Source organism: Panthera uncia, chromosome F2 (genome assembly GCF_023721935.1).
Source record: "Panthera uncia isolate 11264 chromosome F2, Puncia_PCG_1.0, whole genome shotgun sequence".
In the NCBI taxonomy this organism is placed as follows: Eukaryota; Metazoa; Chordata; class Mammalia; order Carnivora; family Felidae; genus Panthera; species Panthera uncia.
This window is the reverse complement of record NC_064812.1, coordinates 61860433-61878222: the sequence shown is the minus strand read 5'-3', so window position 1 is coordinate 61878222 and position 17790 is coordinate 61860433. Positions and strand designations below refer to the sequence as shown.

General features: G+C 41.1%; 1 long non-coding RNA gene across 1 annotated transcript; it reads right to left on the bottom strand.

The window, feature by feature from the left end:
• Nucleotides 1-8738: 8738 nt before the first annotated feature.
• On the bottom strand, nt 8739-16655 carry LOC125924628 (uncharacterized). The gene is made up of 3 exons (XR_007458489.1): nt 15786-16655; nt 15034-15228; nt 8739-12679 (listed from the first exon to the last, which is right to left on the bottom strand). It is a non-coding gene; the product is annotated as an uncharacterized LOC125924628 (long non-coding RNA).
• Between the last annotated feature and the right edge of the window lie 1135 nt (nt 16656-17790).

Below are 17790 nucleotides of genomic sequence, written 5' to 3'. Positions count from 1 at the left end.
ATGGAAATAAGGTTAACAGAAGCGAACAGTTTCAAGATAGATAGATAAATAAATAAATAAATAGCACTTGCAATGCACTAAGCAAATGTTGAGCACTAGGGAACAAGACAGTGCTCAACAAGTGTGAACAAGACAGATTTAATATTTGTTTCTGAAGCTCATGTACAGGTGTCCCCTGCTTTTCAAAAGTTCACGTTACACCACTTCCCTTTATGAAAGACCGATGTTAGTACTTGTTTTTGACGACCAAAAGAAATCCAAAAGAGGATTTTCTCAAAAAGGCACGAAGCAAAAATAGCGTTCAGCATCTGTTTTGCAGTGAGTGGTTACAGAGGCAGTGTGCATCCCAGGCCATGAGAGTGACCCTGCCAAGCTCCTTCCCCTGGACCTTCCCCGGGAACTCGGCATCTCAGCATCAAGCTGCTTTAAACTGCGGCTGTGAGCATCTGTGCTTTATCTCAATTTATTTTGTACATCTGTTGGCAAGATGGGTCCTAGGGTATCAGAAAAGCCCAAGAAAGATTATTTTTTGGGTCTGAGAATGCTAAAAACCTTTCCATATACATTAATGATAATTGTTTCTTTGCTCTCTGCCATTTCTGCTTACAAAAGGTTTCAAAGGAACACTCTACTTTCCCATAACAGGGGAAACCTGTACCTGGAATAAAAGATGATAAACGAGTACTTACCAGTGTGATGGGTGTTTTCCAGACTTGCTTGGTGCAGGGGGTGATAGGAATATTCTTGGTCATTTGGAAACTAATCGTTCCAGTAAAGTGAATTTTTAAATTTAAATAGACTCTTTCAAACCTTAAAAATTTAATTATTTTTTACTCTTTTATGGGAAAATCCTCCATTGGTCTTTCAGTTTCATAAACCTATCATACTCTGGGAAGCCACAGGACTTGAGATGACCATTGGATATGGCAAGGCAAGGGTTGTCTGATTGCATCAGTCTGGGTTATCCAGGAAACAGACGAGACAGAGTTAGAAGCATAAGAGATTTTTTTGGCAATAACATTTGTGGGAAATAAAGGGGAGAGAAGTCAGTAGGGAAGGCCTTCAGATCACTGTATAGGCGTGACACCTGAGACCAGAAGGAAGGAGGACCAGGCAGGAAGATCCTCAGATGAAGTTATAGTCTGAGGAGGTTTCAGACAGCCCAGTGGGGAGCACCAGCATGCTGGGCAGAAATGGGGGGGCACCTTCCACCACTGCTGTGTCAGGGACTGGGGGCTCCCTCCACGCACTCCAAAGATGATGGCATCTGGCGTGGACGTGTAGCACCCACAGAAACAGGATTGGGATACCCACAGTAACTAGAGGGAGAGTGGAGTTTATGGAGAGGTTGATGACGGCAAGATGAAGTTGTCTTCTTCTGATCGCTTCTGTTTTCTGAGTAAAATACGAAATGAAATCATCAGGAATGGGGATAGTACAATGAAGAGAGAATGGGGTGAAACTGGGAGGGTGAGTGGATTAGGGGAACATAACCAGACCGCAGAAACTTCTTGAGACTTGTAGACATAAATTCAAAGTGACGCTTGTAAGCAGAGTCACACAACTGTCTCCAGCCACACCCCCCGCTCGGATATAGGTGTGGAGAAGGCTGGGTCTTGCAAGGCCAGTATGACAGTGGGGCAAGGATGTTGAGGAGGCGTGTAGATGAGGGCAGGGCTCATGAAGTGAAGGTGTGAGGGGTAGTCGTGCTCTGACCCTCTAGCACCCTCCAGCCTACAATCCACTCTTCTGCTGTGAAAGACATACCTCTATAGACTGCATCCCTGAGGCTCCCTTGCACTCTCTCTGACTCCTAGTTGACTTCGGCTGAGGGAAGGCACTGGCCAAAAATCAGAGGAGAGCTCTGGGGATTTATGGTCCCTGATTCCTCCTTGCCTTACTGTTTCTGGCAGTGGCTGTGGTTTCCTGTGGCCATAGCCCAGTCAGGTAGCCTTTCTCTCACTGTTCCAGCTCTCCCTGGGCTCAGTGAGAGCTTATTCTCTCCTTGGCTTATTCTCTCCTTAGCTTATTCTCTCCTTGGCCTCTTCAGGCTGTTTGTGGTAATGGCTTCCCACATTCCTTATCCCCAGGAACTTCCCTGTCTCTTGTTACTTCCCTCTACCTGCCCGCTCCTCTGTGAACAGGCCCTTCACTAAACTCTCAGCAGTTTAACCCTTCTGAACATGCCATCTATCCCTTGTCAGTCTTCTGACAGATGCAGAGGACAGACCAATAGTGCTAAGACCTCTGAATGGGAGGCACCCACGGGGTTGAAGACAGTTGGGGTGGGACTAGTTGGCCCAAAAGGAAGTAGTCAGGGAGTGGGATGCTGGGAGTGAGTTCAGGTGTTGTGCACTCACCGGCCGTGAGGCGGTAAGGGCGTGATGAAGGGAGAGGGTGCGGAGGTGGAGGTAGGAGGAGTGCATTGGAAGTGAGGAGTCAAGGCACCAAGAGGCTAGGGGGCTTGACACACACTTTGCATGGATGTTCAGTCACCAAGAATGACTGAAGGAGTAGAATCAGAAGGGAGCCAGGGAAGGAGCCAGCTGCCAACGGCTGACATGAACGAGGAGGAGTCAGAGAGCTTAGCAGATGATTGCCACAGGGGGATAGTGGGTGGTACAGTTGGAGGGCATGGGTTTCCAGAAGAGTTGGGGCTTTTGAGCAAGGGAGAAAAACTGTCATCAGCCATAAGGATCATGCAAAACACCCACTCCACCCCTGAGTTCTATGGTATGTGAGGTGCGGGAGGGAAAAAATAGCCACCTTTCGACAAGGCACAAAGGAAAACAGGTTTCAGTTTTCAGTGTTCAGTTTTCAGTTAGAGCTGTAGCCAGGTTTCTGCATAAGACGGTGAAGAAAGTGGTGGAAAGTGTGGAGGTAACACAGCTGGGGTCCTAGGGGATAAAGTAGAAGGGTTAAGGGGCTGGTGGGGGGAGGGTTGGCTTTTAGTTTAAGTCACTAAGGGGATGAACAGAGTCATGTGGGGAAGAGACAATGGTGACGATGGGTGACGCTGGAGGTTTGCTTCTGGAGAGTACCAAGGTGGGAAGTGTTCTTATGCATGATAGAATTATCCTGATGGTCTTTTAGGGGAAAGTGGGGAATCTACTCTAATTTTAACTTCCCTTTTAGGATTAAGGAGATTATAAGGAGGGGTGACTGCCACTAAGTCCTCTAAGCGTGGGTTATGGTAGCGGGGAAAGTGGTCTTACTAAGGCCCTTGGGGCTCTGGAGGATTCTTTTAAGCAGGTTGGTTGCTCAGGTGTATCCCACTGTGGGGGCCATCGTGTGTCCAGCATAGTGCTGACCAAAGTGTGTGCAGTCACCACATTTTGGGTAAGTGATTTTTTGGCAAATGTACCTTGGGCCCTCAATTGTTGGGATTCTCAGGATATTTTCAGTGATTCAGAAAAGGACTAAAGGCAGATTATGTGGATTTGGGTCTACCCAGGAAAATGTTTGGCATAGGGTTGCTGTCGTTTTAAGAAATAGGAAAGAAACAGAAAGACGATCTTTGCCCTTGAAGAGTTTATCTCTAGTTGGCCGTATGAGACCTACCCAGGGATGAAAAAACACTTCTGAGATGACGTGAGAGTCACATGCAAGAAAGTGCCTGATTGAGTGAGAAGGAAAATGCGACTGTTGCATTTCGGCCCCTCCTATATGACAGAAGGATGAGAGGAGAGGAACTATTTGTTGCATGCCTACTGTGTTCCAGGCATTTTGCTTTCACATGGGTTATGTCATTTAGTCTTCACAAAAATCCTATGAAATAGGTGTTATTTTATTTTATTTAAAAAAATTTTATTGTTTATTTTTGAGAGAGAGAGCGTGAGTGAGCATGAGTGGGGGAGGGGGCGAAAGAGAGGAGGACAGAAGATCTGAAGTGGGCTCTTCACTGACAGCAGACGGCCCACGTGGGGTTTGAACCCACAAACCATGAGATCATGACCTGAGCTGAAGTGGGATGCTTAACCGACCGAGCCACCCAGGTGCCCTAGGTGTTATTATTTTAATTTAAAAATGGGGAAACTGAGGCTCAGAGAGGCTAAGTAATTTGCCCAAAGTCACAGGGCTAGTAATCTGTTTGCCAAGCCTGTTCTTGTTTCATGTAAGTACTCCTCCAGGAGCTTCACTTACCAGGAAGATGTTGAACTTCCAGAGAACAGTGATTGTCAACCTAATCCATTCCCGACTATAGTTCCTGCCCTCATAGAAACACAGCACATTTTTTAAAAGTTTATTTATTTGTTTTGAGAGAGACGGGCCGAGAGAGAAGGAGAGAATCCCAAACACAGAGTCCAATGCGGGACTCGATCTCACAAACCTCGGGATCATGACCTGAGCCAAAATCAAGTCATATGCGTAACTGACTGAGCCACGCAGGTGCCTCACTTTTTTTTTTTTTTTTTTTTTTCTTTTTAAAGCAGGTCATGGGGCGCCTGGGTGGCTCAGTCGGTTAAGCGTCTGACTTTGGCTCAGGTCACGATCTCACTGTCTGTGAGTTCGAGCCCCCGTGTCAGGCTCTGTGCTGACTGCTCAGAGCCTGGAGCCTGTTTCAGATTCTGTGTCTCCCTCTCTCTCTGACCCTCCCCCGTTCATGCTCTGTCTTTCTCTGCCTCAAAAATAAACGTTAAAAAAAAAAAATTAAAAAAAAAATAAATAAAAGCAGGTCATTGATCTGTTTACATGCCATTGTTACATCATATGTGGTAAGTTGTTAAAACATATAATTGCACTCATATTGTAAGGAATAAATTGTATTTCTATGAGGAAGCAAATTCGTTCCATTCATAGTTGGAAATTATATAATTTCCTTGAGTATAAATTTTACTGCTATGGCAACTGTAAACCAAATTTATAAGGCTGCACCGTTACTAGTAGGGCAGATTGGCGGGAGGTGACACAGCACGCCCGGAGGTGGGTCTGACCATTGAGGGAGAGCCGGCTGGTAACAGTTAGAGTCTGTGACCCACCTAAACCACTCCTGTGTTCCTCCAGGGCTAGGACACAAGTCGGCCCAGGACATGGGATTATGACTCTAGAGGCTTAAGGGGCCCAAGGTGGGCTTTCTCCCCTTTGACCTATTTAACTGATTTAACTTTGTTTCATCTTACTTTATTTAACACGTCAAGGGCCTGAGTCAAAGCTTCTCTGGTAGAAGAGAGATCAGTTTCAGAGAGCAGTCAATGCCTAGGGAAGACATGGAAACGAGAGAGTAAATACTTCCAAGAAGTTTCGCTTTGAAGAGGAAGAGAAAGCAGGGTCTGCAACTACGGAGGAATAAGGGAGCCAAGGTAGATTTTGCACAGGCTTTCGAATGATGTGACTGACAGTTGTGTGTGTGTGGATGACTAGAAGAAGGGATGACAGGGAGAGTTGAAGACACTGGGGAAATGGGAAGAGGTGGCAACAACAGACTGAGGTCTCTGTGGTAGACAGAGCATAGATAGAGGAGTAACTTTACAAAGGAGGGGATGCCAGTTTTCACCCCGAAAGGAAGGAGGAAAGGTTAGTAGGGACAAGGCAGTCGTAGATCTGTGAGTAGAGGTTCCCCCACTTGGGTGGTGAGATCAGGAGAGGCAGTGTAAGGAAGACTGGGAGCCAGATTCTTCTTCGGAATGAATGAATGGGGAGAGGGGGACAAATGGCAGTTAAGAGTGGAAAGAAAGATGGCTGAAGGAGCAGGGTTTTTTGTTTCTGTTTTTGTTTTTCCCAGGGTTGCACTGTAGCGATTTGGAGAGGAAGGAGATTGTCAGTCCCACTCAAGAAGGCTGAAGGAGATTAGTGGATTGAGGGGAGGGCTGTGATATAACCAAAGCGAGTGGTGAAGAGAATGTTTGGTGGAACAGTCGAGGATGTAGGGGATTTTATTTATAATGGAATGGATTGTATTAGTCATAACTCTTCTAGTTGCAAGTGACTCAAAAGAGGACATAGTGGGCTGAAAGTTAACAGATTGAAAAAGAAAAAAAAAAAAACAACAAAAAAAGCTTAGGGAGCTCTAGAGTGCTGTTGTGGATCTTAGAATCTAGAACCAGGCATTTGACCTCATCGGGACTCTCAACATATCTCCTTTTTTTCTGTCTTCTGTTTCAGCTTGGCTTCATTTTTCCCTGTTATAAATGGACTTTATTTACATGGCATAGAACATGGTTTCTTGGAAAATCTATCAGAATAATCCCAAGGAAAGACCCAGACTAGTCTAGCTTGGTAGCATGATCATTCCTGGGTCCATTTTTATGGCCCATTGTGGTCACCCACTTTTCCCTGTGGGTAGGGTAAGTGAGTTTGTTACTGGAGGGTGTGGAAGAAGGGGTGTTGGGCACATAAGAACATGAACCACCACAGGTGCTTCAGAGAACATGGTGTAAAGGTTCTGGAGGTGGAGGAACAGCAGGAAGTGGTTGGATCAGGGGAGAAAAATCCAACAGCAGCATGAGCACGAGTGAATGAGTGTAACAGAGGTTGAGGTGACTCGTATTTGAGGCAACGGTCGAGGACCGTGGAGACGTTTGTAGTAAGGATTCCGGAAACAATCTCAGCAGACGCAGATAGACAAGGGGGTCTTAGTTTGAATTTGTTGTGCTTTCAAGAGGGTCCTAGTTCTCAGGAACAGACAGGAAAATGGTAGTAGGTAAGCATTTCCTGGGGAGGTTGTCACATTTGGGAGATGCCTCATAAAATAATTGGGCAATTACATCTGCCCGGGAGGCCATCCAGTAGATCACTTTCATCTGAGGAGAATGAAATAATGAACCCATCTTTCTGTGCAAAATGCTTTCTTAAACTGCTTTTAACATTAGGTCTTGTGCCTCAGGGAATTTGTGACTGATTGAACTGAGTTGATATCTTGGAGCCATCAAAAATGGTATAGGGCTCAGTGCCTCTAAGACAAAGCTTACAGCACCAATGAAAACAACTAAAATGTATATAGTTTCTTGCAGCCTCCCAAGTGCTGTTCATAATATTAATTTTTACCTCATGTCAACCTAGAATGTAATGTTATTCCTATTTCAAATGAGGAAACAGAGGCTCAGCAAAATGACTTGTTTAAGGTTTTACAACTATTACATTTTCACTCCCAAGATGAAGAATGTGAATTCTATCTTATAAAATCTCATAATCTATGTAAGATTTTACCAGAGAGCAAATTTGGTGTTTTGTGGAGTTTAATTGGTATAAATCAAAGTGAAATAATCATAAGGACTATGTGACTATATTCTGTCAATAATAACAACAACAAAAATAAAGCAACTGATATTTATTGGGTACCAAGCATTATGCTGAACACTACGGATATTTAATAGTCATAACAACTTATTGAGTTAGGTACTGTTACCATTCCTTCTCTTCAGATGAGAAATTGGTTGGACAAATACTATTGCTAAACCATTACCGTTAACCACCACCGCCAGCACCGCGATGAATAAGAACAGGAATTGAACGAATACAGAGAAATCAGTAGTTTACTTTAATTTGGGGCAGGAGTACCAGACTGGGGAAAACAGAAAGGGGTCTATCCCTGAGACTGTCTAAGACAAATGTTAAGTTTTGTCCCTGTGAAACAGGGCAGTTTTATTTCCTAGGCAATTTATCACTCCTTCTGAGATCACTCATAATCACTGGCATTTTCTTTGGTCTTCAGATTGCATCCACATCCTCAAATTAGAGCATAAATATTGCCCTGCTAAGTGGAGGGGGATTCAAAGAAATGAGTAACCAAGGACTAATTCAGCTGGGGATGTGGAAAAAATGGTGATGCTATTTACCTAAAGGGCGAATTGGAAGAGGGCAGTAATCAGGAATGTAAAATTGCACATTGATGTGTGGTCTTTGGGAGACAGCCAAATGAAGAGTTTCTGCAGTTAGCAAAGGATTTAGGCCTGGGGCTTTAGTGAATGATTCAAGTTCAAGCATACATCTGGAAATTGTTCAGCATGATGGTAATGGTTGACACCACTAAAATGGATTCGATCTTTGAGGTGGTGAATAAAAAGAAAGAAACAATGTATTTAGTCTGGGGAGTACCCTTAGCAAAGAGATTGAAAAGGGATCAGAAACTTAATTATGTATATGGCATTTAATAACAATGATTTTCAGAGTGCCTTTCAAACAGTAATTTCCTATGAAGCTTCCATAAAATCTGAATGATGAAACTTTTAAGCCCACCAGATTCTTTTACTCTATAATCCCAATAAGTGATTTATTTTAGGCTAAAATGCCCTTGCAAGGAATGTGCTGGTCCAAAGGATAGTATTATTACAAGTTATTTCCTCTGAAGTTGAAACTCATTAAAAAATACTGAACCAGACAAGTAATAAAATGAGGGAAAGAAAAGGAGAATAATTATATTAAAGAACTGAATTTTAAGAAAAATTGCTTTAAGTCTAGTTTCCAGGAAGCCAAGGCAAAAAGTGAACATGGTGAATTATCTAGACATCATCTCACGTATAGTTTTGAAACATGGTTAATGTTTAGTCTTACATGGATTCTCTCTTACCTGGAGTATCTCATGAATGGGTTTTACATGGGGTCTGGGATGCATGTGTTTTTAAAAATTTCCCCAGGCAATTTTGATAATTAGCCAAATTTGATGAACACTAGTCTAATAAAGAAAGCACAGCAGTTCATAGAAAAGAAAACCTTTTATCCAGCTCTGAAATCTGAAAGGGATTTTGTTCCATGGAAACCAAAGAACACTGAATAATAAAATAGACAATGTCCTTGACAGGTAGCATTAAAAAAAAGATAGAGATTTTATTTGTGTGTATCTCACAGCAACCTTTGACAAATAAAAGCCAACAACCCAATACTAAATTAGAATTCTTTTTTTTTAAATTTACATCCAAATTAGTTAGCATATAGTGTAACAATGATTTCAGGAGTAGATTCCTTAGGGCCGCTTACCCATTTAGCCCATCCCCCCTCCCAAAACCCCTCCAGTAACCCTCTGTTTGTTCTCCATATGTAAGAGTCTCTTATGTTTTGTCCCCCTCCCTGTTTTTATATTATTTTTGCTTCCCTTCCCTTATGTTCATCTGTTTTGTATTTTAAAGTCCTCGTGTGAGTGAAGCCTTATGATATTTGTCTTTCTCTGACTAATTTCGCTTAGCGTAATACCCTCTAGTTCCATCCATGTAGTTGCAAAAGGCAAGATTTCATTCTTTTTGATTGCTGAGTAAGACTCCATTGTCTATACATACCACATCTTCTTTATCCATTCATCCATCGATGGACATTTGGGCTCTTTCCATACTTTGGCTATTGTTGACAGTGCTGCTATAAACATTGGGATGCATGTGTCCCTTTGAAACAGCACACCTGTGTTCCTTGGATAAATGCCTAGTAGTACAATTGCTGGGCTGTAGGGTAGTTCTATTTTTAGTTTTTTGAGGAACCTCCATACTGTTTTCCAGAGTGGCTGCACCAGTTTGCATTCCCACCAGCAGTGCAAAAGAGATCCTCTTTCTCTGCATCCTCGTCAACATCTGTTGTTGCCTGAGGTGTTAATGTGAGCCATTCTGACAGGTGTGAGGTGGTATCTCATTGTGGTTTTGATTTGTATTTCCCTGATGATGAGTGATGCTGAGCATTTTTTCATGTGTCGGTTGGCCATCTGGATGTCTTCTTTGGAGAAGTGTCTATTCATGTCTTTTGCCCATTACTTCATGGGATTATTTGTTTTTTGGGTGTTGAGTTTGGTAAGTTCTTTATAGATTTTGGATACTAACCCTTTATCTGATATGTCATTTGCAAATATCTTCTCCCATTTTGTTGGTTGCCTTTTAGTTTTGCTGATTGTTTCCTTTGCTGTGTAGAAACTTTTTATTTTGATGAGGTCCCAATAGTTCATTTTTGCTTTTGTTTCCTTGCCTCCAGAGACTTGTTGAGTAAGAAGTTGCTGCGGGCAAGATCAAAGAGGTTTTTGCCTGCTTTCTCCTCGAGGATTTTGATGGCTTCCTGTCTTACATTGAGGTCTTTCATCCATTTTGAGTTTATTTTTGTGTATGGTGTAAGAAAGTGGTCCAGGTTCATTTTTCTGCATGTTGCTGTCCAGTTTTCCCAGCACCGCTTGGTGAAGAGACTGTCTTTATTCCATCGGATATTCTTTCCTGCTTTGTCAAAGATTAGTTGGCCATACTTTTCTGGGTCCATTTCTGGGTTCTCTATTCTGTTCCATTGATCTGAGTGTTGGTTTTTGTGCCAGCTAAATTAGAATTCTATTGGTGTCAGAAAAGAATCATCTGGGTTGACAGAAGAAATTATATTCCTTGGTCCTCTCTAGAAATTCTGATTCGGTAAATCTGGGAGGTTCCAGAAATGTGTATTTGTAGTAAGCTCCCCAGTTGATAGCGATCCAAGTGGTCCAAGAGCACATTTTGTGCTGAGAGACTAGATGGCTAAGAGTATTCCTGAGAGTTTCAAGTTTAGATACAAAATTTTGAGATATACCATTTGTGATAGACATTTTTACCTTTTTTGAAAACTGAAACAGGAGAAGGAGGCTGGATTATCTACTTCCACAAAGTAGGCTGGGAAGACTTCTGTGGTATGAAACCAGAGAGCTTCTGCTAATAAAAATTTTTCTTCAACTCTTGGGAAAATATGAAGAGCATAGGTTGCTTTATATGGCTCCAGAGTAGATGTTAGGAGGAAATGGATACTGAATGGATTAAAATCTCATGGAATTATGGGGACAAACATGGGAAAACTAAGTAACTGGTCTTTTGTTAGAGAAGTACTTTCCTCCAAACTTAAGTACCAAGGATATCACAGTAGTATTATAATCATGCACAAAATAAGTTCATTATAGCCTGGATTGCTGCAGCCTAATTTATATTTGGAAACCTCTGATTTGGAAAAATACTATTTTCTTCAGAGGAGTGCTTCTATGGGGCCAAAGTTCTTAAAAACGCTAGTAAACATAAGTGAGGAAATCTGTCATTTTAGGGTTAGCTTGCCTGCAAATTCTGTAGTGGGTAACTTAACCAACCACAGAGAAAGTATTTGTTGAGAGATAGAGGCAGAATCTTTTTTCTTTACATTGGCTAGTTACTGAATCCTAAATTCAGTTTAGATCTCAATGGGAGAAACTTGAACTATGATAGATCTTTAGTAGTGTACTGTGTTATGATTGGAATACAAAGTTGGGATCTACCATACAGCTATAAATAGCACTCTGCTGGCTTCGGGTAACCTCAGGTCTAGTTATCTTTAGATGGTTTCATACTGCAGTGGAACTTTAAAGGCCATGGACATCCAGTTCACCTTCATTCTCCAGGTCCTACAGTCTAGATACTAGGTATAGGATTTCCTCTTAGGGGAATCTTTATGCTTGAGATTTGTATCCATTAACGATTATGAACTTGGAAGATTCTTACCCTTTGGGCTAAGAGAACATTAAATAAGCATGTGTCTCTCATTGTTTACCATTCCTGAGGATTTTTGCAAGAGCAAATTCTATGACAAAAGTGCTTGCTCCACCGGACTAGAAGAGTTGGAACTTACCCATTGCATACTATCACTATTTTGACATTAAAACGTTTAGTTTATATCACATTTATTTAAAAATTTCTTTAAAAATTTTTTATTTAAAATATTTTAAAAATATTTAAAAGTTTATTTAAAAATCAAATAGTGCCAACAGGAAAACCCTTTCCCAATCTCTTCCAGAATTTTTTTAAGATGCCTTTTCTGGCATTAATGAAATTCTAACCCTTTTATTTCCTGATTTATCAATTTTAGACTTTATTGACTTTTTATTATCATAGGTGATGATTCAGCACTCACAACCTCTTATTTCCTTTCCTCTGTTATCCTTATACCACATTTAAAAAAAAGTTTATTTACTCATTTTGAGAGAGAGAGGGAGGGAGGGAGAGGGAGAGAGAAAGAGCAAGTGAGCATGAGTAGAAGAAAGGCAGAGAGAGAGGGAAAGAGAGAATCTCAAGCAGGCCTTATGCTGTCAGCATGGAGCCCGACACAAGGCTCGATCCCAGGAACCAAGAGATCATGACCTGGGCCGAAATCAAGAGTCAGATGCTTAACTGACTGAGCCACCCAGGTGCCGCCTTAACACAATTTTTAGTCAGTGTTTACATTATTGCCTAGGTAGAATTGCAGAGACCAAAACTATTTCATAATTATTCCTTCCTTGTGTAGCTTATGTTTTTTGGAATCAGGGCTTGCCTCATTTTTTTCCTCCACCAGTATAGTTTTCTATTGTTACTTTGATCATTGTTTCAGTTGTTCAGCTAGTGCTGTTATAGGACCACCACAGATTTTTCCTCCCAAAGCTCAGGAGTACCAGATAATCAATCAGTTTCCCCTCCGGAGATCTCTTTTTGAAGCCCCTACTTCCTCCTGCCCCGAAATAAGTAAATAAATAAATAAATAAATAAATAGGATCAATAAATCTAGAGCAGGGTTTAGGCACACCTTTGCCTTAGAATGTACTTTTGACGTTTTTCTATTTTGGATTTACTATATCAGTTGTGTGCCTTTTTCTTGTTCTTCTGGAGTACATTATCCAGCAGTTCCTGAGAGGTGCATGGCAGACATAAACTTTTTGAGTCCTTGCATTCACACATGGCTGATAGCTTGGTTGGTTATAAACTTCTGGGACAAATAATTTCTCCCTCAGATTATTGAAGGCATTATGTCCTAATACACACTGAAAAACAAAAACAAAAACAAAAAAACAGTGCCGTTTCGATTCATGCTCCCTTCCAAGTGATTCCAAATCCCCAATCCTGCTACCATACCCACAACCCAGAATCTTTGAAGATCTCCTTCTTAGCCCCTGAAATTTTATAATGTTAAGCTCAGAAATCTTATAATGTTATGACTTAGTGTGGGTTGTTTTATCTTTTTTGTATTGCTGGGCATTAGTGGACCCTTTCAACTGAAAGACTCATGTCCCTCAGTTCTAAGAAATTTTTTTGTACTTCTCCTTTGATAGTTTCTGCCCAATTTCAGTCCTTTTTTTCTGGAACCCCAATTACTTTGATGTTGTACCTCCCAGTTTTCTCCCAAAATCTTCTATCTTTTCCCTTCTGTTTTCCATCTTTGTTTTGTTATCCAAAATTTCTATTTATTTTAGTTATATCTTTACTTAATCAGGCTTTTTCCTAGAGCTGTTTTTCACAGCATCCTGTCCTTGTTTTACAAATTATAATACCTTCCCTTATCTAAGAACACTAATAATTAAAATATTTTTTTGTATACTCTTTTTTTCCCTATCCCTGCTTATTTTGTTCTTTCATTTCTTATGAACTTTGGATTTCTGTTTATATTAAGAGATATTGATTGGGAACTGTATATATGTGTGGATGGGCTTCCCTGTAGGGAGATATAGCTAATCTCTTGGAGAACTCCTATATAAATTTATGTAAAGTTCTTTTTTTTTTTTTTGTCTGTACCATTCACTATCTCTAGAGATGAAATTCCCAATATTCTATCTAACATTCATCTCCTTGGAAGCCACTGTTCTGGGGACAGGTAAGGAAAGGGGAATGGGAGTTTACTGTTCTTTCACTTAATTTTTTTTTTCTGGCCTTCCACTTCTAAGAATAAACTTTGGTTTCTTTTTTGGGGCAGCTGTTGCCTGGCTGTGTATCACTCGGGTATGTTGCACATATAAGCTTTCAACAATCCCACTTTTAGAACAGAGCACTGCCCCCACCTTCTGTAGCACCTGGTGCCTGTAAGTCCTAATCTTTTGAAAGGGTTGTTAGGGTGACTTGGCTCTCTTCCTTCCTACAGCAATTTCAGGATATAGTTTTATCCCTGCCCTAGCTCTATCTGTAGTCTTTCAAAATTTGGTTGTAATCTATGCGGTCCCCTCTTGCTTTCTGTCTTCTCAGGTTTATACGTTTTACTATCATTTTTTTAATCTATAACTCTGTATACTTAGTATGTATTATTTTTTATTGGGTCTTGGAAAGGAGTAGCAATGAACATGTAGTAAATCTGCCACAAATAGTACTGAATAGAATTACATTCTCAAAGAATAATGCTTACTGTTTTTTAAAACTGCCTATAATGTTAATGGATTTTAATGTGGATTTCTTGGGGATTCAGAATTTTAGCATTTATGTGCAATCTTTCGGGATAAAATTGGTAATATGCAGTAACAATATGGTAATATTGTTGAGGATTTAATGTTATATAATCCAATAATGGGTAAAATAAGCATAAACAGCACATAAGAGTTTTCATTTAATACTACTGACCTTTTTTTTTTTTTTTTTTGGCTGGTAAAACACCTCTGTCCTAGTGATTATCCTATCCTTGATCAAGCTATTTTTGGTATCTTTCCAGAGATATTTTCTGCATATGCAAATAAATCCACCTATACATATCCCTCCTCCATTTTAATTCCAAATGTTTCAGAAGGCCCAGCTCCATGGAGGTTGGAAGTAAGACTTTCACAATCAATGTTTCAAATATTAAACCTTTTTCTTCTATCAAAATGAAGTCTCCGTTCAAGCACCCTGCCCCCCGCCCAACGGAATGGGGGAAAAGACCGATAATGGTGCATTTTCCCGGTCCAACAATGCCTGGAAGTTGGTAGCGTGTCTCACGCCGGTCCACGCTCTGGTAAGCACAGAGTGATTTGCAAGGGAGGTGGTGCTAATGTATCGTCCTGGCAGGTTGAAGAAACACCTGTACTTGAATCTTTTCTCGTTTTCTCTAGGATTTTAGCTTCCCTGCTACTAGCCAATTTTACTTTTTCTTGAAGTGACTATCGGGGACGTGAAGATACTCCCAAATAACTTAAAAACACTCAAAAACTCTCACAGAAATACACAGGAAAGGTTCAGTTTGCATAGAGTTGGTCCAGACATTCTGTGAGCTACTGCAGGGAACTGTTTTATCATACACTGGAAGGAAAGGAAAGCAATTCAGTAAGGAATCCATATTGCTCTAGAATCTTCCTGTGACTCTTCTTTATCTGAGAACAGACCTCACCCACTCTGGCTACAGGGGTAGGCATGTGACCAAACCTGGGCCAAATTACAGTACCTTTTGTTCTGTACAGCTGAGACTGGCCTAAGGAAAGGGTAATGAGCCAGTATAAGTCACGGAGTCCTTCCCCTAGGATTTTTTCAAACAGAACCTGAAAGCATCAGTTTTGCTTGCTGGTTATGGAGCGGTTAGGATATGAGGCCAGAGAGGCCTGTAGCCATGTCTCCTGCCTTATGAAGAAGCCAGTCTGATCTGCAAAAAAGGAAATAGAGGTGAGAGGTTTGGGGTTGTATTGATGGGATCCATATCTTTATTCTTGTTTGCAAGCCTGGCTCCACCCTTATCCTTCTTAGGTTGGTTACATGTGCCAACCAACTTCCCCTTTTGCTTAAGCTAGTTGAAAATAAGTTTCTGTCACGTGCAGCAAAATAGATCTTGCCTATTCGGCTCCAGTTCCATAGACCTAAGTGCCTCCTAGGTATCTCCCTCTGTATGTTACTTGGTACTTCCAACTCATCTATAGTACAATGCATCTTTCCTTCCTTAACTCATTCTACTTTCTCTATTTCCTGTTATTTTCTCATCCTGGTTATCAGGTCAACATCTACCCAGCTGCCCAAGCCAGAAATCTAGATCTCTACTAGACTTCTCCTTTTTTACTTGATCCCCCTCTTTCAAGATCTAGTAGTTTCTAAGTGCTATTCCTTTTCTTAAATACTTCTTATACCCTGTCTTCTACTACCTTTGAGACCCCTTCTCTGCTCTTTTTCTTCTCACTGTACTGAAAAGGCCAATCTCAGAATCCTTACCCAGTCCACTGTTGAATGGGGTTCCCTTCTGGTCCCAGATGATTGGTCTAGAGTAGTTACATAAAGGCTGGTCAGTAATATAAAAGACGGGATGGCAGGAAAGCACTCTTGAACAGGGACACTGAAGGTTAATTACACCAAGCAGGTCCTCTTCTAGGAGGAGATCTGCATCTGAGACACGTACAGGTCTACTCAGTTGTTGTGAAACAGAAGTTGAAGATATACAGAGAAAGGCAAAAGTGATGACAAGGAGAATGCAAATTCTTGAGTAAACAGAAAATGTGTTTAAGCAGAAGCTGTGAGTAATCCAAAACTACTGGGTATACTGAAAGGAGGGTATAGTAATTGGTTATGACAGAAACAAAGAGGAATGAAATCACAATGGTTGGGAACCAACTCTTGCTGTTGGGAAGACAACAAAATAATACTACAACTGCTCTAGACTATGATTAACTGTAAAAAATTTTTTTTAATTTAATTTATTTTAATTTACATCCAAATTAGTTAGCATATAGTGCAACAATGATTTCAGTAGATTCCTTCGTGCCCCTTACCCATTTAGCACCCCCCCAACAACCCCTCCAGTAACCCTCTGTTTGTTCTCCGTATTTAAGAATCTCTTCTGCTTTGTCCCCCTCCCTGTTTTTATATTACTTTTGCTTCCCTTCCCTTATGTTCATCTGTTTTGTTTCTTAAAGTCCTCATATGAGTGAAGTCATATGATTTTTGTCTTTCTCTGACTAATGTCACTTAGCATAATACCCTCCAGTTCCATCCACGTAGTTGCAAATGGCAAGATTTCATTCTTTTTGATTGCTGAGTAATACTCCATTGTGTATGTATATATATGTATATATATATATACGTATATATATATATACCACATCTTCTTTATCCATTCATCCATCGATGGACATTTGGGCTCTTTCCATCCTTTGGCTGTTGTTGATAGTGCTGCTATAAACATGGGGGTGCATGTGTCCCTTCGAAACAGCACACCTGTATCCCTTGGATAAATGCCTAGTAGTGCAATTGCTGGGTCGTAGGGGAGTTCTATTTTTAGTTTTTTGAGGAACCTCCATACGTTTTCCAGAGTGGCTGCACCAGCTTGCATTCCCATATGATTAACTTTCTAATTCCTAAATTATGCATATTCCAGCCTGTGCAAAGCATGGCTGGATGACAATACATTGGTTCCTGTGAAATTTCTATGTTCCCTTGATTCTTTTTGTCTCTAAGACCTCAACCCACAAACATTATACTTAGTTCTCCAACCATGTGATGCTCTGCCATATCTGTTTATGTGCATACACCATTTCTTCCAACTGGAACAATTCTTCTCATCTCCTAAACATCTCTAACTTCTAGGGGTGCCTGGGTGGCTCAGTCAGTTGAGTGTCCAACTTTGGCTCAGGTCATGATCTCATGGTTCGTGGGTTCAAGCCCCACGTTGGGCTGTGTGCTGACAGCTTGGAGCCTGGAGTCTGCTTCAGATCCTGTCTCCCTGTCTCTGCCCTGCACACTCTCTCTCTTCTCTCAAAAAAATTAAAAAGAAATCTAAACATTTCTAACTTCTTTACCTGGATACCACTTACTCATCTTTGAAGACTGGGCTCAGACTCCTCTAAGCTTTTTTTTTTTTTTTTTTTAATTTTTAAAGTTTACTTATTTTGAGAGAGAAAGAGAGAGGCAGGGAGGGGCAGAGGAGAGGGAGAGGGGGAGGGAGAAAGAGAATCCCAAGCAGGAGCTTGGAGTGTGGAGCTCAAATTCATGACCTGAGCCAAAACCTAGTGGGTTCAACCGACTGAGCCACCCAGGTGCCCCATCCTCTAAGCTTTCTATAACCCAACCAAATTTCATGGTACTGCATATTGTAACTATGTATCTCCACAACTAGAATATAAGCTTCTTTTGAGAGCAGAGATGCTGTTTTGTTCCCCTTTGTGTCCCCAGTGCCTGATCCAGTACCCAGCACAAAGCAGATATTTAATGAATGCCATTGTTT